The 26,744-nt window shown below is 33.5% G+C and overlaps 1 protein-coding gene across 1 annotated transcript in view; it reads right to left on the reverse strand.

Moving 5' to 3' along the window:
* LOC146998550 (uncharacterized) overlaps positions 1-4,683 on the reverse strand; it is a 38,391-nt gene extending 33,708 nt beyond the window's left edge. Inside the window, exon 1 of the mRNA XM_085811042.1 lies at positions 4,393-4,683. The gene's annotated coding sequence lies outside the window, so the exon portion shown is untranslated. The remainder of the gene's footprint in view (positions 1-4,392) is intronic.
* Between the last annotated feature and the right edge of the window lie 22,061 nt (positions 4,684-26,744).

Consider the following 26,744-nt stretch of genomic DNA (forward strand, 5'->3'; position numbering starts at 1 on the left):
ATGAAATAAGAATGTTAAGAGAAATATAAGTATTCATGTTACTTGCCATTTAATTGTGTAACATTTCATTAAACTAGTTTTCCTTCCAGATCTCTGGAAGGAACCAGATTTCAAGTAAGAACTCCTGTTTAGATGCAGTACAGATGAAAAGTAATTGTCCATGGAGTTGTTAATGTAAAAACGACTTTTTTTTAATTTCTAGTTTCTTTTGAGAAATGTTTGTAAAAGATTGGCCTCCCGTTAGTTTCTAGAGCTAAAAGTTTTCAACAAGGTCGTTTTAGACCTCAGTTTCAAACTAATTAACTCTGGCGGGAAGTATGTAAGGATCTTAAGTTTTACTAAAGTTTATTTTATTTTAAATCTTTACTATCACTTCTTATTTTCTACTTCCGACCAGAATTAAAAGCTTTAACTTATTTATGCAAATTTGTCTTGCGAACGCCAAGTACTTAAGTTGTGGCTTTTTGCCAAGCAAGAGAGAGGAAGGAGCTATTAGAAGCAGTTTACTCGGTTGTAGTTTTACTCGGTTGCTGGTTGCCTTCGAGGCCAGAGGTTTAATCCTCTTGATAATTTTAAACGTATCGTAGTGTTAGCAGTTCTCAGTACTACATACGGCTTTTTGCTAATATACGGCCAATCTTGGTGTAGGCACTTGTTTGATTAATCCAAAGTTAAGTTTAGTTAGAGTTTAGTTAATATTTTTATATTCTTACGTTCAGACCACAAGTGGTTGGTCTCTGTATTCCGAAGTCCGGATATCATTGTAAAGAGAGAAAAACAAAGGGTTTCGTATACCCTTCCTGTGTGTATTGTCTACTTCCCAAATTTATTGAACATAGCTTTAGTAAGCTCCCTGTTCCGAGTCAGAACATTTAATGTTCCCAAAGCAAGTAAGGAGGAACACAGAACCTGATAAAGCCAGCAAAAACAGTGCTTTTCGCAAATAATTTTGCTTATAGACAGGATCGGCGCATTGGACGTGGCCGCGGGGTCATCACGTAAAATTTCAAAAGTAGTTTAACTCATCATCATAGACCACACGAGACACAAACAGTAATAGTATACATGAATAACACTTAGTTAGTATAATAATAGTATACATGACAAATATCTGTCTACTCCCCACAAACATTCTCAATACCACAGAGTTTAAAGCCGGAGGTAACTATAATACAAAACATCCCAGCTGGAACCCTGGCCATGGAAATCGCAACGGCAATCTCCTCTTTGACATTATCAACCAAAATCATTTCTCAGTTTTAGCACCCGACAAGCCCATACATTTCGCATTAAACAGATCCACTATTACTAACTTCTTCACGGCCCATAATTTCCCATTTAACTATGGTAATTTGTCCCTCTTCACACTTTCATCCGACCATAACCCGATTCTTCTAAAAATATATTCTTCCTTTCATCCACCCTTCCTGTTTCATACAGTTGGGATAGCGAACTAGAATAAATTCACGAATATCACATCCAGCACAATACTTGGCAACCCAGTCATAAACATGCAAAGATATTGACAATGGAATAATTAAATCAAATACATTCAGCCATTAATGATGTGACAAATAATTTTCAGATTAACAAACGCTTTCTCTCCCTCCCACGAGAAATCATGAAAAAAATTATTATCAAAAATCAAATTCGCAAGCGCTGGCGAATCGCGAGAGACCCAGCAATAAAACGGGAACTTAACAATATGCAAACCAGATCAAACGTGCTATACAAAATTTTAAAAATAAGAAATGGACAAATTTTCTAAACACACTAGCAACTGAGGATAACTCTCTTTACGACATTTCTCGCAAACTCAGAAAACCACATAAAAGCCTATTCCCCCACTACATGGTCCTTCCGGCATGGCATACTCTGACACAGACAAAGCAAACACATTAGCAGATGTCTTTCAAGATACATTCACCCCAAATCCCTCACCCTATGATAACAATCACATCAGACATGTGAGCACAACCAGTACAAAACTACCTGAAAACACCCGGCCCACTTAATTTTACATTTTTGTCTACCCCGCTACTCATCGCTCAATTCATTAGTACTCTAAAAAATAAGAAAGCCTCAAGGCATGATCGTATCCCAAACAAAGCTCTTAAACATCTATCAATAAATGCACTAACTTGTCTCACCAAAATAATAAACTCAATAATTAAATTCTCCTGCTTCCCCTCCGTCCGGAAAAACGCAACAATAATAGTTTCCCCTAAAGCCAATCAAAATATCACCTTCCCACAAAATTATAAACCGATAAGTAATTTAGTAATCTTTCAAAAATCACAGAAAAGGTTATACTCTACTTTAAACATAAAAACAGCCCCGCACACATCTATACTCCCTCCGTTCAATTCGGCTTTCGATACATACATAGCACAACATACCAACTGTTAAGGGTAGTAAATTACATCACAGATGGCTTTAATGCAAAAATTCCTACAAGTGCCATATTTCTAGATGTTTCCAGAGCGTTCGATAGAGTATGGCATAACGGCCTCCTCGATAAAATTATAAAACTCAACTTTCCCGACAACCCTTATCAGGCTACTCGCTTCCTATTTAGATAATAGAACATTTCATATTTAAATACGAAATATTTTCCCACCATCCGCCACATTCTCGCTGGCGTCCCCCGAGGATCCGTCCTCGCCCACTCCTCTATAACATATACACACATGACATTCCCACTGACACAAATATTTCACTTGCACTCTTCGCAGCAATTTTAACCAGGGCAATATACGCAAAACACATCAGACTACAACTTCAAAATTATCTGATCACACTTGAGCGCTGGTTCACACTTTGGAGGATAGCCGTTAATACTCAAAAATCGAATGCTATCATCTTCTGCAAAGGAAACTCGAGCTACAGGCCTCCTCCCTCCCATTCATTTTGATGATGACATCGAGTGGGTCGTCGAGGTTAAATACCTTGGCGTCACACTCGATTCCAAACTTGCATTCAGGAAACACTTTGCAAATACTGCAGAAAAATTCAAAATCACAGCAACCACTATGCGATCCCTCCTAGGAAGGAGCAGCAATTTATCAATAAAAAATAAACTCATCCTTTAGAAAATAATTGTACGACCTGTCTTACTTTACGCTTGTCAAATCTGGGGGACAGGCCGCCAAGAGAAATCTAAAAAGGCTACAAATTCTGCAAAATAAACTATTACGTGAGATCGTCAATGTACCCTGGTGCATTCCAAATCACACTATACGCATAGACCTTAACGTCAGCACTATACAAGAATACATACACATACTAGCCACAAAATTTTTACACACAGTTCAATTCCATCACAACACTGAAATTGCTAGCCTCAGATACTCACCCATTCCACATGAAAAGCACAAATACCCAGGTCAGATTTTAGAACCATGACATTAAACTTTATACTGATACCTTTTTTTAACTTATACATCTCAAATTGTTCACTGGCGTCCGTACGCACATGACTACGTCCCCCCCCCCCACTGAAAATTGCTGATCGATTGCGGACCAGAACATCTCTTCATCACCAGACTCGATAAGCATATTGATTACCCTGCTTCACAGATAAGAACTTCAAAGGAAACACAGTAAAAGAGCGCTTCGCGTTCAGAAACTATGAAAAAGCGCAAGATCTCGTCGTCGTCTTCGGTCTTGTTCACTTCTGCAACCAAAGAATGAAATTTATAAAATCTTCGAAATTAGTCCGCTAATGATTTTTATTGCTATTGTAAATTTAACATTTGTTCTTCGGTGTGTTATTTTAGTTAATATTAAAAGCCTGTATGTTCTGGCTTAACACAAATTTATAAATAAGTAAGTTTTTAGATGCTGTTTAGCATGCTTCAAAGAAATGATTTAAAAATATGCAAGTGGCTGTTTTATAACACAATATTCTTTAAATTTGTTCATGTATTTAACCAGATGTATATAAAAATCTAAGAGTATAGTAAATAAATCTTAAAACATCAAATGCATATTTCTTAAAAATTCCTTAATCTGAATAAGAAATAAATATATAATCAAGAAATGTTATCAGAATTTAAATTCTCAACTTAAAATATTAGATGTCCACTTTTTTCCTCTGCAAAGGTTTTCTGGTACTTTTCCGTTATGCATTTGCTACGCTTTTTGGTGGGTTTTTTTAAATTTAAACATATAATTAAATATCTTAAATTGAAAGCACACATACATACACAAATGATTCGTCCCCAGATGGCTTTATCTTTGGATCCCGGCATGTATTTGTTTTTTCTTCCACAGGCAGGCGCGTAACGGAAAAGAACTGGTTTTCTTTATGTTACATATTCAATACATTTTCTGCTAAAGACAAGAGAATAAGTAGATATTACAAAATAAATAAATTTAACTCGTACTTACCTCTCAGATTATAAATCCAGAAGCAGACTTTTTATAACAACATCACTCAAAAAGTGAAATGATTTATTTTTTAAAAATATTATAAAAATTTGCCTTATTGTTTGTTTACATCTGAAGCTTGAAATAGGTTAAGTTATTTGCATTGAAAAGGGAAACAAGTTAGGAATGTAGTTTGCCTTGCTAATGTTTTTACGTTTACTTTAAAAAAGAAATGTTGAAACGAATCCATAGAAAATGGCACAAAATGCCTTATCCGAATTTAAAGATAAGCACGCTTCGCAACCGATTAAAGACAGGTAGATGTAGTAGTAGCGTTTCTGGACAGGTAATAAACGTTTAGGAAAATGCGCACCAATGAAATTCTTATCTTGTTATTATCTCTATAAATAAAGAAGAACGTAGGTGAGATTGTCTTTTCATACAAATCTACATTTTCATTTCGATTTTGATGAAACTTCGCACACTTGATCTTCAAGACGAAAGGAAGTTCAAAGTCTACAAAAGATTTCTTAAAAATCCATGGAATCTGCACATTTTATATTTTAAGCTAATTTAACAAGCTTTTATTAAAAAGTTAGAGACTTAAAAGCTTTGTATTGCCACTCTGTAAACTCTTCGGTAAAAGCGAATTGTGTTTCCTCTCGGGAGAACGCAATATATTTATTAGCCCTAAGGAATGTTAGTCCCCAAAGGCTTATTAGTCCCGCACCGACATTTTGCGTCGATTCACTGTTAACGTCGTATCACTTTTTAAATTGTTGCCACCAAATATTATTACCTTGTATTATATTTAAAGAAATTAAATAATGAAGAATCTGCATGAATATATGCATGTTTCTCGCACTGTGCACCAGAGCCATCAAATTTTGAATAACGTAGTCCTCCACCCGAATACGAACATCTAAAATCTCGAATTTGCAATTTAGAATTTTTTATTGTTTATTTCATATTTTTTTTTTTAACTTTAGCGAATTTTTGATTAACAAATTCGATGATCAAAGCGAACCGGCCGCACTATACAAACCAAACAAACAAACAAAAAATTATCTCCAGCGCGAGACTGTCTATCGGAAGTTCTAAAGATAAAGCACAAAGATAAAGGCACTGTACACGACTAAGGTGCAAAGGTATTTCAAGAAAGGATTTCTGGAACTGAAAAATTGCGTATGAGGTTGTATAACTTCAACACTTTAAGGAGTAACTCTTCCCCCCTCCACCTGCCTACTACAGTTTGCATTTATTACTAAAAATATCTATCATGCTTTTACCTAACTTCTTCCACAAGGCACATATTTTAGCTTAGTCTGTATCTCATGAAACTGTGTCTCATGGATTCTCGTTTAATTTAGACGCATATTATTGGGTGTACAGGTCAGGTTTAAGCGCTTTTTTATGAGTTATAAACTGCTAATTTTCTAACCAAATAATCCATGTCTTTTTGCGGCTGTGAGGACTATGTTCACAGCAAAAAAAATTACAGAAAAATGGCCCAACAATAAAAATGCTTTGATGTCGGTAACTGTAGGCAGTAAAGGCAAGACTAGAGTTTATAGTGTGGTTTTATTGCATACTCATTATTGCGAAATTCGTCGAAATAAATGTATCCCTGTGAAAAAAGGCCAGAAACGTATTACGCACATTAGTTGAGAACAGAAGCTGTCGGTCATTGAGTAGTATCTTAACTGAGAACGTTGCTCAAGGTCAGACCGAAATTACACGCACCAAGAGGAGCGGAAGAAAAGTCGAATACAGTCAAGTGAGAGGTGAGAGTCGAGCCTCATCTTGTGGTTTCAAACTAGCTGTCAGTGTCGGTTAACTAATGCCTTCTAGGATGGTAAAAAAATGTGCGTTATAATGCATCTATCTGTTTTAATCTTCTGAAAAATACTGCATCAGAAAGTATACGCGAGTTAATGTCGATGATTTGATATTGGCGATTTCGATGTTAGCGGTCCCGAAACTAATGGCGCCATGCAGAATGTTTCGCGTGAAGAATGTTAAGCACTGTTTAATATAGATTCGCGTGCAAGAAGAATTTTCTGGGCAACTGGAAACATTTTCAACCGTTTGAATTCTATGAAAGATTCAGAAGGTAGGAAAAAAGTACGATATGAATTTAGCCACAAAAAGAAGGATGAGCATTGTGATGAAGTATTAGAATCTATGTAATACACATGATATAAAGTCGTTCTCGTGAAACATTATGATGGGGAGATGAAAAGTGGATATGTTACACCCGATAATTCTCTCACTTCCCCTACAAATCACTGGTAGATGATGAAGTAATAACATTGACTTCGAAATGCAATATTCACTCTAGAAACTGCTGAACACTTGATGGGATATAAAGACTATATGAACATCTGAAATCATGCAGGATTTTTTATACTAATGTCTATAGACAACACTGCACTGAATCAAAAAATCGCTCGATAACTTCCTTTTACTGATAAAGGACTTGTACCATGATTTTGCACCATAATCACTTCAATGTCCCAATTTTAAACACAGGGCAGGAAATTGAACACGACTTATGGAAAAACTTTCCAATTTGCTCAGTAGATTTCATTTCGAATTTTATCCACAAAATATAATTCGCTTACATAAAGCAATACCGAAAAGTTGATTTTAGAAAACAAAATACTCTTAAACTCATGACATTTCTCGGTACATTGCGCAGATCCTCTGACTCGCATCCCACACCTCATATTTTCACCGCCATCGCGGTCCGGAAAATTCTCGCCAAAATGTGAGAAATACAATAAATTAGATAGGAACCAATTATTACTTTCATCTGTTACCCACTTGGCAGTGCTGATTTCAAAGAAATAACTAAAAATACAAATAATATGTTTTCTTTATCTCTTGAGGAAAAACAATTTTTTCTCCTTCAGAATGGCATAATTTTAAAAACACTTAGCTCAGAACCTAAAACAAGCTTTGGAATTTAATGGACGACATTAAGTATCCTAATTTAAAAAATCTGACGTGAAGTCTAGATGACTTCCTTGTAGGGCCTATTAAATTATACGCATTTTTTTTACTGCACTTCATTTAAACTTATTTATCCGAATTTCATTAGAGACATATTCTTAATTTAATCATTTCAGTTCTCACTTCGTAGCAAGGCAAAAATACGTAAAAACTCAAAACATCGTTATTAAAAATTGTAAAATACATAAAAACTCAAAACATCTTTATTAAAAATTGTAAAATACAGAAAAACCTTAAACATCAAATACAGTTAATAACAGCTAATTACAATCAAAATTAGAGATTCTACACAAAAAAAAAAAAAAAAAAAAAAAAAAAAAAAACCTTCGGCCAGCGGTCTTTGGTCACACTGGGCAAAAAGACACTGAAGTTGGTGCATCAACTGACTTAATTCACTGTTGCACTAAGTTTCAAATGTAAACAAATGAAGCACCCCTAATAGCATCGCCTCGTAAGCGCCTCTTAATCTTTTAAATTGTTGATAATTCTACAATTATTGTTTGCAGATTAACTAAAAGTCATAAAAACCTTATAAGAATAAGATAACTCTACCATTTTTAAAGCAAAAAATGCACAATTTATTAGAGTGAAACACTGAGCTCATACAGCCGAGTATACATATTTATATGCGCTTGGGGCGTCCGATAGCAACGAAAAAGGGGATGTGCACAGCTAGATGTAGCAGTCCCATATACAAAATGTCAACGTTCTGAGGCTATAAGGCTACTCGTTTTTGAGTTCTGCGAGATACATACATACGTACGTAGGCACGTACGTTTAGACGTCACCAAAAATTCTCTTCTGAATCAATTTGAAATCTATTTTAGAATCCATTTTTGGGAGAAAAAAGAGTCCTTTATTGTATCCGTACGTGCAGGTGTCACGCAAAAACATCCTTCAAATAGATACAAGAGCGGTTTAAACAAATATTTTCCCTGAAACATAATACCCGAATTTTTAGCGATTGCAATACTTCCTCTACTTAGTATCCAAGGAAGTTAAACGGTTGCATTTCATTTAACCCTTCCCCCCCCCAGCTTTACCTACCTGTGCGAATCTGCATTTTCAAAGATGAATGTAATTTAATTATCGTTCCTGTCTCTCAGTCAAAACCTTAGAATCCAGTGCAAGACTAGTTTAACAAATATTACTAATTTAAGTAATTTTACGTGTTTGTAATATCAGCAAACTGATCAAAATTTCTAAGTAAGTTTTGTTTTTTGAAGAAATTTTTACAACTTATTATTCGATTTAAAATTTCATTATTTAAAAAAATTTGCAGGTACTTTCATCTCCTGATTTAAATGATTAATGATTTAAATGATTTAATAATTTAAATGATTTCTTCTAGATCTTACGTATGTAAAAAGCTCTAAACCTTTGCCAACATAACAGCGAGATTTTTTCGTGTTCTAAAATAGGTACTAATAACACAATAAATTAAATTCATCTTTAGTTTAAGCATTTGTTCTCTCACTATCAAGCAACTGAAAACACTAAAAAATCTTTCTGTAATATCATTAACTTATAAACGGCTAAGTATTTTGTGCTGTGTAGTTTAAAAATGTTTAATATCTGTTTAATTATGTCCTTTAAACGCATCTTACTTTTGTTTCAGATGTGGTTCAGATTTCTAGAGAAGGTACTTAGTCCTAGAGACAGAGCACACTGAAGACAGTTCAGAAATAGTCAACCTCAAATTAAATATGTAATATAATATAAACCTCAAAACAGAAATCGGCTCAAGGGTATCCAGAAATATTTATAATAGCGTACTGACAGATAATAATAATAAATTTTGTTAAATTCACTGGTACATAATGAATATTCTCCCCTTGTTATAAGCTGATTCATGCTGTTGTTTAGGATCTGATTTTCCAACCCTTTGGATAGCAATTTACTTCGCAAATGATGCGGTTATGAATGATACTATAGCTCATGACCATTAATAAAAGCATTTACATAAATTATCAAAATAAATATTTTGAAGTTCGTGATTAGATTTTAATAATTTTAAAACGAAACTAGCGATTCGGTTTTAATAATTTAATTTTTAAACAAAATTCTAAACTTTGAATTCGCTTCCTAACAAATTAAAATTCTTCGGAAAAGTTCATTGTTCACTTCACATTTTTCACATTTAAAAATGTTACATCGCTTAATAACCCAGACTAAACCGTCAGATTGATTGTGCTGCCATCTGGTGTCAGAGCAAATACTAATAAAGCTAATTGTGTGATCATAATAATAGCTCCTTTAATCCCCGTTTGAATCTTGTAAAACTAGAGCAATTTTTCTTTTGTTATCATGGTCAATATTCTCTTTATTTACACTTATTTTTTTTATCACAAATGTGATTTTAATTTGGAATTAAAGCATTTTGTTTAAATAATCCAATAAGAATATTAATAAAGCCACACTTGGCGTTAATCCGCATATTAATGACCGAATATATAATACTGCTGAACACTGCAATTTAGCATGGGCTAAAATCTCGTCCAAATGGCTGGCTGAAGGGGTGGTTTCCTGGTTTGCCTCAAGTCTAACATAAATATAAACCAGTTTCCTTTTGAAAGCTCTCCACGAGAGTATTCCTCTTGTAAGAGAGACAGCCTTCATGCTTTTCATACAAATAAACTACAGAGATAATGAGAGAAATATACACTTTCAAATCGAAAATTAGACAAAATTTTTGTTTAGACTGAATACAAGAAAAGTAACAATTATGATTTTTTAAAATTCTCTTTTTTCTAAAAATGAATTCAGTATACTATAAGTATATCATATTGTAGTACTCAAGCTTTATGAGGCCCAAGAAAACATTTTCCGTAAATTAATTAACATCCGTATTACAAGAATTTGAAGAATGGTTAATGATTTTATGATTTGGTGTTCAATTTAACATTATTTTCATTTGCTGTTAAAAACGATTGTGAGTGACAACAAAGAAAAATCTTCGTCATTATCCCAATAGGCGATCTACCTTACTTAACCGTGTTATAAAAGTAACTAAATTGTTACTTTACGGATCGATAGGTGGCGACACTAAAATTGTTCTTTTTACACACTTTTCCCTCAGCCACTTTTATTGCACATTCAAAGTGAAAGCTAAGGATTTTTTTTTTTTTTTTTAATTACATTAGCTGGTTTAAGTACTTCAATGGATTACTCGGTATTACGATGGTATTAATATAACTGGAAGTAAGGCTCTAAATGTTATGGATTATATCAAGAATTTCGCGCATGTAGTGAATGAAACAGGTTAGAAGTAAGATAAAATATGCTCGATTTTGTACTTCTGTATTTTGTTGTCTTAAAATCTATTATAAGCAGATTGTTGAGAGAAGAGAGATAATGAATTTAAGAGAGATAAATTAAACACTGTTGCTGCTTAAGATGACAGTTATTTCATTTGCTTCTTATTTCAACTGTTTGTAATGTAAACGTGAAATTTAGACTCTAGTGTAGAATTGGGTGCTTCTTCAATTAGAGACAAATGTTGTCAAATCTGGTGATGAAACCCGATCTCCAATTACCATGACAGTTTTAATTTTGTTTCAGTTTCCTGATTTTTTAAGGGAAAATAGATCGATGTGTACATGGACAAAGTTAAGGCAGTGCGCAATGCCTAGTTTGTGCAATTCTCTGAAATTGTTTAAAGTGAAAGTAGATCTATATGTACATGGACACCGAATTTGTGCAATTCTTTGACTTCTTATTTTGGTTTTGTGAAGTAGCCATTTTGAAATTGCGCCGATCTTGGCGTCAAAAAAGAATAGCCAAAAAAACAAAGGGCACCCAATTGTAAACTTTTACTGAAATTTATTTGAAAGGAGATTGATAACAAAGATTCGAAGACAGCATTTTAAAAGCTCTTAGCAAAGTAATGTAAACATGAAATTTATTTAACAGTAAATTGATAAAAAAACATTCGAAGACAGCATTTTAAAAGCTCTTCGCAAATTGAAGGGAAAAATTGCATGTAAAAGCAACACTGCTGTTACAAACAATAGTCTGAAATAGAGGAGGCGCCATCTATTATAAAACTAACAAAATTCAGTAGATCGCCAGTTGGAACAGTACCATGTCTTCAATTGGAGCTAAGCAATTAACACTGTTATATAGATCTTATTCAAAGATTTGGAGATATGGATTTGATTGACTATTTTGCACATTTGTCAAAAGATAAACACTTTCAGTTACGAATTTTTGCAATGAGAATAACCGCCTTGTCTGCGAGTATATTTATTTATCAACAGTCTGTTAAATAAATCGATATCATATGAAGAAGCAAGTCGAAAAATAAGAAACGTATCTTTTCACATTTTTTATTGAAACTTAACAACACGTGCACAACATTACAACAGCATCTTATTTATTTATTTCTAATTCACCGCAGGTATACAACTACTTTGAGTTTTGACCTGTTCAAGAACAAGGTGCAATCATTCCATAGCGAAGTCAAGTTGAATATACGAAAATTGGGAAATTAGTGCTTGGAAAACAAAATCATCCAGCATTCAAGTCCATGCATGATGCATTCGGTCAGGATAGTAGCGTAAGGTTACTGAGATAGGGTGCGCAGTCCAGCAGGTAATCAGGAGTAGAACCACAGCAGTGGGCGTGGTGAGATCACACAATACACAGTCCTTAAAACATATTAATTAATTCTGAGTCTCTAGCCTGCTTCCAGGCAAATAGCCAATTTTGGCAGTAACACAGTACTTGGTTAAATAAGGTTAGATAGAACACAAAACACAACTTCATATGTACACTATTTACATATTTATATCACCACCGCGCATTATGGTGAATTGACCGAGGTCTGTTCACCACGCTGTCCACCGTAGGGTCATAATTAATGAGTCCTCTTAGCGTGTGCACTGGAGAATTATCCATTTTTTCGAAGAAGTTGTGCGCCTCCATGAGGATTTGTTCAGGAATGGGCTTTATTTTCAAGTCTGCATGAATGATGCTATTTCGTACAAACCATGGCGCGTTAGTGATGGCTCTCAAAATTTTGTTTTGAAGGACTTCTAGTTTTCTCCTATCAGTCTTATTGGCAATTGCCCACGCTGGGGCGGCGTAGAGCATAACTGGCCTAATCATAGTGAGATATATCATGCGCTTAGCTTTTAAGCTCAATTTCGATTTCCTACCTATATAAAGCGACATGAAAACTCCGTTTGCTTTATTTACTTGGTTGGTTACGTGCTCTTTGAAGGTGAGCCTATCATCTAGGGTAACTCCCAAGTACTTTGCGGACGAGCAAACTGGAATCACATCATTCTCTATCTTGATATCCGTGTTCGTAGTGACATTTCTTCTGTAGCGACGGAATTGGACAATTTTACATTTCGTGGTATTACAACAGCATCCATAGCTCGCACGCAGAGAGAGAACTTGGTGTTGCCAATATGATAAATATAAATGTACCAAACTAACACGCCTCCTTACATTTATATTTACTAATTAGAAACAAACATAGATATAAGCAACCTTTTCATCTTTACCATTTACAATTAAGCATAGATATAAACAATAACATTCAACACTTAACACAAATTAATTATTAAAAAATAAAATAAAAAAAAATATTAAAAAAAGTTTCTTTCATTAACTTAAATGTTAAAATCAAAGTTAAACACAATTTAGTTTACATAAGGACATTACTAAATAAATAAAATAATAAAAAAAAAATAAAAAAAAATATTAAACAAAAGTTTCTTTCATTAACTTAAATGTTAAAATCAAAGTTAAACACAATTTAGTTTACATAAGGACATTACCAAAATCTATTTCATTTCAAGCAAAAATATTTAAATAAACAGTATACAAAATTTATTTCAATTTCAAACCTTCTCTGAATTTCATAAATTTAATCTTTCCTAAACACTTAGTAAAGATATCTGCAATATTTGATTCTGAATCAATCTTTACAATTTCAATTACTCCATTTTGAACATTTTCGTGAACATAATGATATTGAACTTCTATGTGTTTTGAAATTTTAGTGAAGTTCCCATAATTAGCAATGGCCAAAGCTCCTGAATTATTTTCATAAATTTTAATGGAGTGAGTTATATCAGCAAAAACATCATTCACAACATTTTTTAAGAAAATAATTTCTGTCACAGCCTCAGATAGAGCAATATATTCGGCAAAAGTGGAAGATTTTGTCACACAATTTTGCTTTTTTTATTTCTAGTAAATTGGATTACCAAATAATTCATAAACAAATCCAGTAGTTGACTTTCTGTCAACGATATCACCTGCCCAATCAGCATCAACATAACAATTCACAATATCAGTTTTAAGATTTTTACTATAAGTTAATTTTAGATGTTTTGTTAAGTACAAATACTTTAAAACTCTCAAAACATATTTGCAATGTGTCTCATCATAACAATTTTGAAATCTACTTAAATAATTTACGCTGAAAGATATGTCTGGTCTAGTACCATGACTAATATACAAGAGTGCTCCTATTAGATTTCTATATTTGACATTTTGATTTAAATTAGATTGGCTTAGTTTAAGATTAATCTCCATTGGTGTATCATAAAGCTTTGAATTTTCAATACCATACAGTTTAGCTAATTCAATATAATTTTCCTGACACAGTGTTAAGATATTACTTTTCTCATTATCATATTCAATATCAATTCCAATGTAGCTTTTTACTTTATTTAAATCCTTCATTTTAAATTTATTATGTAGTTGTTCCTTAATATCATTAATTACCTGAGTATCTTTGCAACATATCAACAAATCATCAACAAATAAAAGAATATATACAAATACATCATTTTCAGATTTTACATAAAGACAATAATCATATTTACTTCTACGAAATCCTAGACTCTCAATATACTCGTTAAAACACTCATACCAAGCACGAGGGCTTTCTTTCAACCCATATAGTGCTTTCTTTAATTTATACACTCTATTCGAATCATCATTATAGCCTTGTGATTGTTTAACATAAAAATCAGACACAATATAACCATTTAAAAATGCAGTCTCAACATCCATTTGATGAATATTTAAATTATACTGACAAGAATATGAAAGTAACAATTTTAAGGTTTGCATCTTAATGACAGGGGAGTAAGTATCCTCAATACTATCTTTTTACTGGAAACCTCGAACCACTAATCTAGCTTTAAAAACATTACTGGTTTTCTTTTAAATACCCACTTCACATCAAGAATTGCTTTATCCTCTGGTTTAGTCACTAGTGTCCAAGTGTTATTTTTAACAAGACTGTTCATTTCACGTCCATTGCCTCTTTCCAATGTCCAGCCTCACTGCATGTTGTCGCCTCCTCAAAGTTTCCTGGAACTGTAGCATCACAAAAATTTGCACTAACACAGTAGCACCCGAATTCTTCATGAAATCGAACTGGTGGTTTGATTTGCCTTCTTGGTCTCATTCCAATTTTTGTTTCATCTTCATTTATCACACTGTCCTTGGAGTTATCATTACTCGATTCACATGACACTTCTTGAGGTTCATTCTTATTTGTATCATCATTCTTATCTTCATCATCACAACCTACACACATTATGTCTTCTTCAATAATGTCACCATTCCTGGCAACTATTATTCTGTTATTCATCAAAACTCTATATCCAACTTCTGTATATCCAAGTAAAATTCCAAATTCAGCCTTTTTATCCCACTTTTCTCTTTTCTTTTGGTATTCTTACATATACTCTACTTCCATATAATTTCAATTCATTAGCAAGCAGATAGTTTCCTATTGAAAAATATTTCATATGGTGTCTTCTTTACAACAATATTTGTTAATGTCCTTGTTTATGTGAGTATCGTTTGCTTCATTTTATTGTTGCAAACAGCGTAAATTCCTTTTGCTTTTCTTCCTTTAGTTTTGAACTTTATGTGTGGCAACAAGATAATTGATTGATAGAATTGTGTTTGTGACAGCCATGTAGAATGGCTCGCTTATTTTGTATCAATTATTTTGCATCGCTGACAAGTGTAATTTAGTAAAAGTGTAGGAATACAGTCCATTTGTTGATTGATTATAGTTTGTGAAACATATTAAGTTTAATAGAAAATATATTGTTGGTCAAAAGTCTAGCCGGAGATCTAGTGAAGATAGTGACTGTTCTAAGTGTATTCTAACAACGCAATTTGCATATGGTTTGTGAAAATTATCCACTTTGTGAGGTAAGTGGATTTTGAACAAAAATTCGTTTAATTTGTTGTTAAATTTTAAGAACAATGTTGTAATACAACATAGAATTCGATTTCATTTTAATAATAGTGTTAAGTGATTTAAGAACAATTTCTGTTTTTGAATTGATCAATTATGAGTGAACTTATAACTTTTAAAACAAAAAGAGCGGTCTTACGCAGGAGTGTTACTAATTATGTAAAGAAAATTGAAACTATTTTAACTGCAGATGAAATTAATTTAATAGAACTAGAGGAATGTGTCGAATTATTGAAACAAAAAGAAACTGAGTTAAGGAAGCTTGATTCTGAAATCGAAAGTTTAATTACAGATACGAAAGAATTAGAAAACGAAATAGATAATGTTCAGGAGTACACAGATAAAATTTATTTGTGGAAATTTAAAGGTGAAAAAATATTAAAAAATCAAAATAATAAAAGTAATTCTAATAGTGTAATTTCAGAACAGGTTCTTGACAATATTAAATTACCCAAGTTAACATTACCGACTTTTGGTGGTAATATTACAGAATGGATAGCTTTTAAAGATCTTTTCAGTGCTTGTGTAAGAAATAATACAAATTTATCTAATGCTAAAAAATTGCAGTATTTGAAGGCTTCGTTGAAAGGTGAAGCATATCGCATTATTCAAACCATTCAAATTTCGGATTGTAATTTTGAAATAGCATGGAATCTGTTAGACGAAAGATATTCAAATAAGAGAGAACAAATTTTTGCATATATTAAACGTTTTTTAAGTTTACCAACTATTCAAAATGAATCAGCATTTGCTATTTTAAATTTAGTTGACAATATTAATGAAATAATTCGTTCTTTAGAAGTATTGAATCAAACCATTGATAATTTTGGTGACACTTTAATGACTTATTTAATTTTGCAAAAATTAGACCCTGCTACAAAATTATGGTGGGAACGTCAGTTAAAATCTAATGAAATTCCAAAACTTACGACTTTAATTGAATTCCTAAAAAACTATGCAAGAACACTTCAAAATAGCAAATCAACAAGTAATAAGGTACCTAAATCTGTGTTTCAAAATAAGAATAATGTTCTGGTTGCTACTTTGGGTTGTGGTTATTGTAAAGAAGATCATAGTTTAGTCAAATGTTCGAAATTTCTAAATTTATCGGTTCAGCAAAGGATAGATTTTGTAAAATCTAATCGTTACTGTTTTAATTGTTTATCTAATATGCACTTGCTCAAAAAATGCAAGAGTTTAAATACATGTCAACATTGCTTTAAGAAGCATCACAGTATTTTGCACATTGTAAATAATTCAAAGAATAAAACTCAATTAAACAGTATATCTCCGCCTACGCAATCTATCCCTAAAAGAGATGAATTAACGAGTCCTAAGGACGTTTCAGCCACAGTTTGTGCCTCTCATTATGATTCGAATGCAAAAGATAATCAAACCAGTCACATTTTATTGTGTACTGCTTTAATAAAAGTTCAAAATTCTAAGCAACAATTTGTGAAGTGTAGATGTTTATGTGACACTGGATCTCAGAGATCATTTATTTCAAGGGATTGTGTGAAGAAATTCGGATTACGAGTGAAAGATAATTCCATTTCTGTATCATGTCTAGGAGAATTTAATACTATAAGTAATGGGGAAGTCGATTTAGTATTCACTTCTCATTTTAAAAGTGATATTCGTGTATCAACATCAGCGTTTGTACTGGACAAGGTGACAGATAACATTCCCTATGTATCTTTGCCATCAATCATCTTTGATAACTTCAGTGATTTACAATTAGCTGATCCATTATTTTACAAGTCACAACCAGTTGACATTTTATTTGGAGTAAATGTATTTCTGCATTTAATGACGGGAGAAATTGTCAAACGTGGTCCTGATCTACCATTTGCTCTAAATTCGAGGTTCGGATGGATAATTTCGGGTGCTACAAATTTTGAATCTACAAATTTTGAGCCAGTATATGTAAATCATTTGAATACAAACACAGATGAGTTAGTAAATTCTTTCTGGGAGTTAGAAACGTTTCCAAATGTACAACCTTTAACAAATGAAGAAAAACTTTGTGAAGAACATTTTAAAAACTCGCATTTTAGAGACACATCAGGTCGTTATTCAGTTGCATTACCATTCAAACATAATAGAGATATTCTAGGTGACTCCCGTGAAGTAGCGTACAGAAGATTTCAATACTTGGAGAAGAGGCTGTTATCTATGAAAGAAATTTACACCCAGTATATTCAGTTTATGAAAGAGTACTTTTCACTAGAACACGTAGAATTAGTGCCAGACACAGATTATGAATTAGAGAATAAACACTATTATATCCCACATCACTTTGTGTTGAAGGACTCTAGCTTAACAACAAAATTGAGAGTTGTTTTCGATGCGAGCGCTAAAACAACCACAGGTGTTTCTTTAAATGATACACTAATGATAGGCCCAAAAATACAAGATGACTTAATTTGTATTTTACTAAGATTTAGACTTTATAACATTGCAATAACCGCTGATATTGAAATGATGTACAGACAGATAAAGGTTCATGAAAAAGATAGAGATTTTCAGAGAATATTATGGAGAGATAGCCCATATAAGCAAATACAAGTTTGTCGTTTGAAAACAGTTACATATGGAACTGCAGCTGCTCCATATCTTGCAACCAAAGTGTTGAGTCAGTTAGCGATTGATGAAGGATTGAACTTTCCAAAGTCAAAGAATATAGTTTTAAGAGATTTTTATGTTGATGATATGTTAACTGGTGTAAAAGATAGTTCGGAAGGTATTGCATTGATAGACGAATTGCAACATCTGCTAAAAAGTGGTGGCTTTGAGCTTCACAAATGGTCGACAAGTGAACCGTCATTGTTAAAAACCTCTGGCTTAACAAACACAGATAGTGACAATATTCATCGTGTAATAGAAGACAAACCATTGAAAGTTCTGGGATTGGAATGGCATCCGGACAATGATATGTAATGTCGGTGTAATAGAGTATCAAAGTGTTCCGACTAAAAGAATTATTTTGTCATTCGTAGCAAAACTATTCGATCCATTGGGGTGGATAGTTCCGTTTGTAATTCTCGCTAAAATGATCCTTCAGCAATTGTGGAAATTACAGTTATCATGGGATGATCCTGTAACAGAAGAGATTGATCGAAATTGGAGAAATCTATGTAGAGAAGTTAAACTTTTGAATTCTATAAATATACCTAGGAAAATTCTGCTACCTGATTATTTTCGATGTGAACTTCACGGATTTTGTGATGCGTCTGAAAGAGGTTATGCAGCAGTTATTTATATCAAAACTTGCAATAACTCTGACATTAATGTTAAACTCGTAACAGCTAAAACTCGTGTAGCACCATTAAAATCTATTACGATTCCAAGACTGGAATTATGTGCAGCAGTGTTATTGGCACGCTTAATTCAGTCTGTAAAAGCTGCATTAGTTATAAATTTTGATTTAGTGCAAGCTTGGAGTGATTCACAAATCGTGTTGTCATGGCTAAGGTCAGATCCTAAAAAATGGCAAGTATTCGTATGCAACAGAGTTTCTGAAATACAATCCATCTTACCACCTGAGAACTGGAGTCATGTTGATGGAAAGGAAAATCCAGCTGATTGTGCTTCACGTGGATTATTTCCTGCAGAACTATTATCTCAGCAATTGTGGTGGAATGGTCCTTCTTGGTTAAAGTGCAGTGAGATTGCCTTGTCTAAAAATATTCTTATAGATGAAGAGGCATTACCAGATACACGTAAAACAGTCTCATTTGTAGTTTCTGAACCTGTACAGGAACTTGCTATTATATCAAATATATCTTCATTTCCAAAGTTACAACGCATATTTGCTTGGATATTAAGATTCATATCGAATTCTAAAGTAGCATATCTAGAAAGAAATACGTCTTTTTTATATAGTAATGAAATTCGAGCTGCAACTTTCTGTATTGTCCGAATAATACAGCGATTTCACTTTTTTAAAGAAATTCAATGTTTGGAGTTGGGAAAGGACTTACCTACAAACAGCAACCTCCTTAGCTTGTGTCCAATTTTAGATGACAACAAAGTGTTACGTGTAGGAGGAAGACTGAAAAATGCGCAACTATCAGAAAATGAAAAACATCCAATCTTATTACCTTCAAAACACAATCTGACAGAAATCATAATTAGACACTTTCATGTCAAATATCTGCATGCAGCACCGGAACTTCTTCTATCTTTAATTAGACAGCAATTTTGGATCATAGCTGCTAGATCTGCTATCCGAAAAGTAGTAAAATCTTGTATCACGTGTTGCAAACTAACTAAAGCTAAAACTGCAAGTCAAATAATGGCTGATCTACCGGAATCTAGAGTAACGCAATCGCGACCATTTCGTCGAACTGGAATAGATTTTTCTGGACCGTTCATGATTAAACATCGTGCAGGACGTGGACAAAAATCATTTAAATATTACGTATGCTTATTTGTGTGTTTTGTAATCAAGGCACTACATCTTGAAGTGGTAGAAGATTTGTCAACAAAGGCATTTTTAAGTGCATTGAAACGATTTATTGCAAGAAGAGGGAAACCATTTGAGATTTATAGTGACTGCGGTACTAACTTTAAAGATGCAGACAAAGAAATCAGAAAATGTTTTTTGCAATGTAAGCAAAATCAAGAAATTCACAAATTTTTGTCTTTAGAGGAAATAAAATGGATATTCAACCCGCCATCACGTCCCCATTTTGGTGGACTATGGGAATCGGCAGTAAAGTCAATGAAATTACATCTAAAAAGGACTGTTGGTGATACTGTGCTGACCTATCCGGAATTTCAGACCTTGATAGCGCAGGTTGAGACTTGTCTCAACTCTAGGCCATTGTGTCCAACATCGGCTGATCCAAATGATTTAACTGCATTAACACCTGGTCATTTCCTAATAGGAACGTCTTTAACTGCCATACCTGAACCAGACCTAAATTATAGTTCCTTCAATCACATTGACAGATGGCATGTGAGACAGTTTATTTTTCAGCACTTCTGGAAACGATGGAGTCGAGAATACCTGTCTCAGCTTCAACAAAGACCTAAATGGCAAAAAAGTCAAAACAATTTAGAAGTCAATGACTTAGTCCTCATCAAAGAAGACAACCTTCCGCCTCTTAAATGGAGGTTAGGGAGAATAATTGCTGTTCATCCGGGCTCAGATCAAAGAGTCAGAGTTGCTAGTATTAAAACTGGTCATGGTGTCATAAAACGACCAGTCGTGAAATTGTGTCCTCTTCCTATTCAGACTAAAAAACTATGAACTGCTTCGCATATAATATTTTGTATTATTTTTCTTATGTTTATCTTTATTACAGACTAAGAAGTTTCAAAATGCTCCAACTGTTGAAATCCCCTGGGATTTCAACGAGGGCCAGGATGTTTATGTGAGTATCGTTTGCTTCATTTTATTGTTGCAAACAGCGTAAATTCCTTTTGCTTTTCTTCCTTTAGTTTTGAACTTTATGTGTGGCAACAAGATAATTGATTGATAGAATTGTGTTTGTGACAGCCATGTAGAATGGCTCGCTTATTTTGTATCAATTATTTTGCATCGCTGACAAGTGTAATTTAATAAAAGTGTAGGAATACAGTCCATTTGTTGATTGATTATAGTTTGTGAAACATATTAAGTTTAATAGAACAGTCCTGTTTTTCAAATAAGCAGCAGCTTTAATTACTTCAGGCCAGTAACGACTGCCAACTTTTGCTTCGGCTAAAAGACATCTTGCTATATCCATTATAGTTCTGTTGTAACGCTCAGCAGTACCATTTAATTCATGTACATATGGTGGGCATGACTTTATCTTGAAACCTTTTTCTCTTGCAAATTTGTATATCTTGCTATTCATATATTCACTACCATTATCACATCTTAGTTCTTTGATCATCTTCCCTGTTAAATTTTTAATTTCATTTACATATTCAATTAAGCAATCAGAGACTTGATCCTTAGATATGATACAGTAAGATTTTGCCAACTTGCTATAATCATCAATAAAACTCACAAAGTATTTCTCACCATTACATTCACTTGTTCTGTGAGGTCCATTTACGTCTGTATGTATAACCTCCAGAATATCTTCTGCTTTTCTTCTATTATTCTTGAATGGTGAATTGTGCATTTTATTTTCAATACATATGGCACAATTCATATATTTGGTTTCTATTTCTTTAGGGATTCCTTCCAATAGCTGATCTTTGCACATAATATCCAGATATTTAAAATTTACATGTCCAAATGAACGGTGCAATTTTTCTTTTAACGTTAACTTACTGTTGGTCAAATTTGCAAATATTTTACTATTTTTAACATAACTCTTTACTTTATATAATCTTTCGTCTTTCTTTGCTATTGCTACTAATGAACCATTGGCATCATATATTTTAGAGAACTTTTCTTTTGAAACTATTTTATGATTATCAGTAATCTTCGAATAACTTAATAAATTTGCTTTCATTTCTTTTACATAAAATACATTCTTCAATGTTACGATAGATTCAGAGTTATATACAGGAAAAGAAACTATCATATTGCCAACCTTTGTAGTTTTCAAAATCCTTCCGTTACCGACTTTCACTTAAATAGGATCCTTCAAAGTGACTTGCTCTTTGAAATATTCATCACTGTTTATAATGTGGTCTGGGCATACGCTATCCAGTAACCAATTGATTTCATTTTTATTCGTAACAGAATTTGCACTGGAACTTGTCATGTTACTTTCGATAACAGTGGTGTGAAAACTATTGCCTTGATGACTATTTATTCGGTAAAAGCGCAGAATAGGCTGCATCAACAAAGTTCAGTAGGAGGAGCTGTGTGACGTCCATAAATGGGTGGGACTAAGCATGTGATGTCACGATGTAAGTCTCGCATTTACACTACGCCTACTTTCTATTTTCCCTTAAAAACAATAATAATAAATTGTTTATTATTGTAAATTAATATCAAATTCTTTACTTTTAATTAACATTTATAACATTTAAGCTTAGGCGTTACTGATAATAAGTATAATAAATTGTTTATATTTAAAATTACCATGATACAGTGAGCGAATTCTACCAATTATTAAAGCGCTAAACAACTTCGCAGTCTCTAATACTTGTAGAGCTTCAATATTTTCAGAGATTTTTATTAAAGCATTTATACAAATAAAAAAATTTTTAATTTAAATTCATATTGTGGAACATTTCAATTTTATCATTTTTACAAATTACCTTCTTGCTACGTAACGACATAATTCTTTAAATACCAATTATTAGACAATTTTCATTATTTTCTAAGAATTTTAAACTTTGTATTAATAATAAAAAAAGAATATTTTTTATTGCATATGAACATCATTACACAGCTTTCATATCAGTTTCTAAAATTCCTAAATCACGCCATATTCTGTGTAGGCATACAAGAATTCTACGCATTAATAAATAAAAAAAAATCTAATTTCTCAGAATGAAAGAAAATAATATAATAAAATAAATACTACAAACTTGGAACACTAAGCAATACTTCACATACGCACACACACACATATTATCAATGAGCTCATATTATCAAGTGGAATTACGATACCAAACACTACCTATAAAAATATGAGGTAAAACGTTACTTAAAGGATTAAAGTTTACAGTTTTGCTACTGTTGAGTAGATCGTCGGGCTATCGATATATATCGTAAGTCGGAAAGCGTTACAAACATATCAAAAAAAAAAAAAAAAAAAAAAAAAAAAAAAAAAAAAAAAAAACCACAAACGATATGTTAAACATTGCACATAAATAAAGTTACATTACTGCGCGGTATCACACACAACCTCATTTTGCCTTTTACACAACGATCAGTATTCGCTCGAAAAACATCAAAGAATTCCACAAACTCGGTGTCCATGTGCTCATTTATCTATTTTCATTTAAAGAAACATCCCAGAGTTGCACAAACTTGGCATTGCACACCACATTGGCTTTGCCTATGTGCACATCGATCTATTTTCACTTAAAAGAACATCCCAGAATTGCACAACCTCGGTATTGTGCACCACATTGACTTTGCCCATGTGCACATCGATCTATTTTCACTTAAAAAAATCCCAGAGTTGCACAAACTCGGCATCGCGCACAACCTCGGCAGTACGCACCACATTGGCTTTGCTCATGTGCACATCGATTTATTTTCACTTAAAAAATCCCAGAATTGCACAAACTCGGCATTGCGCACCACATTCGCTTTGCCCATGTGCACATCGATCTATTTTCACTTAAAAAAAATCCCAGAGTTGAACAAACTCGGCATCGCGCACAACCTCGGCATTGTGCACCACATTGGCTTTGCTCATGTGCACATCGATCTATTTTCACTTAAAAAATCCCAGAATTGCACAAACTCGGCATTGCGCACCACATTGGCTTTGCCCATGTGCACAACGACCTATTTTCACTTAAAAAAATTCCCAGAATTGCACAACTCGGCATTGCACCCCACATTGGCTTTGCCCATGTGCACATCGATCTATTTTCACTTAAAAAAAATCCCAGAATTGCACAAACTCGGCATCGCGTACAACCTCGGCATTGCGCACCACATTCGTTAGCCCATGTGCACATCGATCTATTTTCACTTAAAAGAACATCCTAGAACTGCACAAACTCGGCATCGCGCACAACCTCGGCATTGTGCACCACATTGGCTTTGTCCATGTGCACATCGATCTATTTTACTTAAAAAAATCAGACATTGAATAAATTATCCATTGCTTATATACTCAGAAATCTGCGTTCCCTTAAAGAAATCAGAAAATTGCAGAAACTCGCGCGGAACCAACTCCATTGATTCGAGTTGCAAAAAAATGTGTCCAGAAAATGATACAAAACCAAAATAAAGCTGCCAGAATAAAGCAACTACCGAACATCCAAACTGCCATATTAGAAAAGCACCCAATATTTTACTTAAGTCCATAATAATAAATGAAACTTACCTTCAGTCCTCTCCTTTTGCAGAATATACGGCTGTGATCTCCCTGAGAAATATGTGCATCAGTTGGCTGGCGTCGGATTTCTTGTGTTTCCTTCTCCAAGTATATTCCGCAAGATAGGAATCAAACTGTCCTTTTGCCTTACTAGAGCCACGGAAACTTCTTTTGATAGCCGCCCAAGTTCCCTCAATACTATTGGTATGCGCACCTGTTTCTGGATCTTTAAATTGCAAGCTATGATTGACTTTCAGGTGCGCATACCCTTCGAACTCGAGACAGTCGTATGCTTTCCAACAATCCGATATAACAATCGATTCTGGTAGAACATTCTCTTTAATGATTTCTAGCAATGTTTCGGCACCTCTGTTTTCAACAATTCTAAAGACGCATTTATCTGTCCCTCTCTCAACCAAACGAAAAACCCATCTTCCTTCGAGTCTTTTCCCTCTATGATACTTTTGCTTGCCATACTTGTTTTCGTCGATTTTGACAATGACACCTTTCCCACCCAACATCACATTCTTCTTCAAACATAACTCTATGCATACTTCCCTACAAAAACTTTTCCAATCTGTCATCGTATTTTTAGCAATACGTAATTCCGTTCGTATAAAATCGTTCCCGCACTTACCCAACCACATATAAGTAACTCGCAAAACATCACACATGCTCAATTTACTCTTCGCAAACCAGGAGTTCTTTCCAACAGACCTTGAAATTCGATGCCTACATTCGCCTCCAGTAACTCTGCACATCCACTCAAAACCGTCTATACGGTTTTTTCACTCTACTAGTTTCATATTTGTTCCATAAATTGGGCACTTATACGATATTGCAATCAAACCTTTCTCCATACACCACTCAATAACGCTTTTTTTCTTCGCTCCAACCGATAAAAAAAATCCAGATTCAGATACTATCCATTCTGCAATTCTCTGGTTAGAGTATGTTAAACGTTCACGATGTCCACTAAAAGCACGACTACGTCCTTGATTGTGTGAAGAACTTCGACCACGATAATAAGTGGAGCCATTACCACGATAGTTCCTTTGATAGACATGCCAACAATTCTTTTTAATGTGTCCAGGCTTGTTTCAATTTTGAACACATTTGATTTTTCTGCTGGTGCACAATCTTCATAATCATTTTTCTCTTCAAGTAATTTTGATTTGATTTTGCTCTTTAGGTAATCGACTGTTCTGTCCTTCTCTGGTAATACATCTATTAAGTCACCAATGTGACTGCATGGACCTTATAAGAGATAGACTAACCCAGTGGGCGGGGTGCGCGTCACCGACATGTCGGCAAGAAAGAGTAGGGACGATCTGGTTTACTTTAACACTGAAACCTATGGCGTTTGTATCACATAACTCTATTTAATTATTAAATGCGATACGTTGTATAATGATGAGATTATGAAAGCCACAGTTTTTTCTAAATAGGGTTTAATATATCTCATTAAAGCACATTTTACTGCATTTCGCGCATTTTTTTCGCGCATAATTCTTGTACAAACATCTTTACTTTGGTAAAACGGTAAAAACTCTAAGCACAAAATTTATGAACTTAATTTTGCGTAAAAATAAAGTAAAATTAAATAAGATTGATAGAACGCGATGCTTTGAAATAAATAAGGTAAAATTAAACAAGATCTGATATTTTTTTTTTTAAATTTAATGAGCATTTTCCGGCAGTGATTTTCCAAACTATAATAACATTACAAAACGATCATATTTATTTGATTATATGATCATTAAATTATTAACATTTAAGTGGATTAGTTATTTTAATAATTCATAAAATTCGGAGCATAAAATTTTCTGAGCGGAATGACGGGAGAAAAAAAGATAAAATAAAATCTAGAAGCACTCATTTTATATTACGCCCAAAAGGAGCCTTTTTTTAAAGTTTTGTGTGTTACCTATATTTATTGAATATCATGTTCTTCGCCCGTAAACCACATACATTTGAAAACAGCATATCTTTAGAATTTCCGCACTGGAGATAAAACTGTTATTCTCCGTACAGTACCCGCTCTGAACTCGTTGAGTTTGTTAATCAAAAATTCGTTAAAGGTTTACAAAATATGAAATAGATTAAAACAAATTCGAAATTCGGCCGTCCAGATGCCCATGTTCGGATGGAGGATTACATTA

The sequence above is a fragment of the Stegodyphus dumicola genome, chromosome 2 (genome assembly GCF_044657685.1).
Source record: "Stegodyphus dumicola isolate Sdum_Otavi_A_Nest chromosome 2, ASM4465768v1".
Taxonomy (NCBI): domain Eukaryota; kingdom Metazoa; phylum Arthropoda; class Arachnida; order Araneae; family Eresidae; genus Stegodyphus; species Stegodyphus dumicola.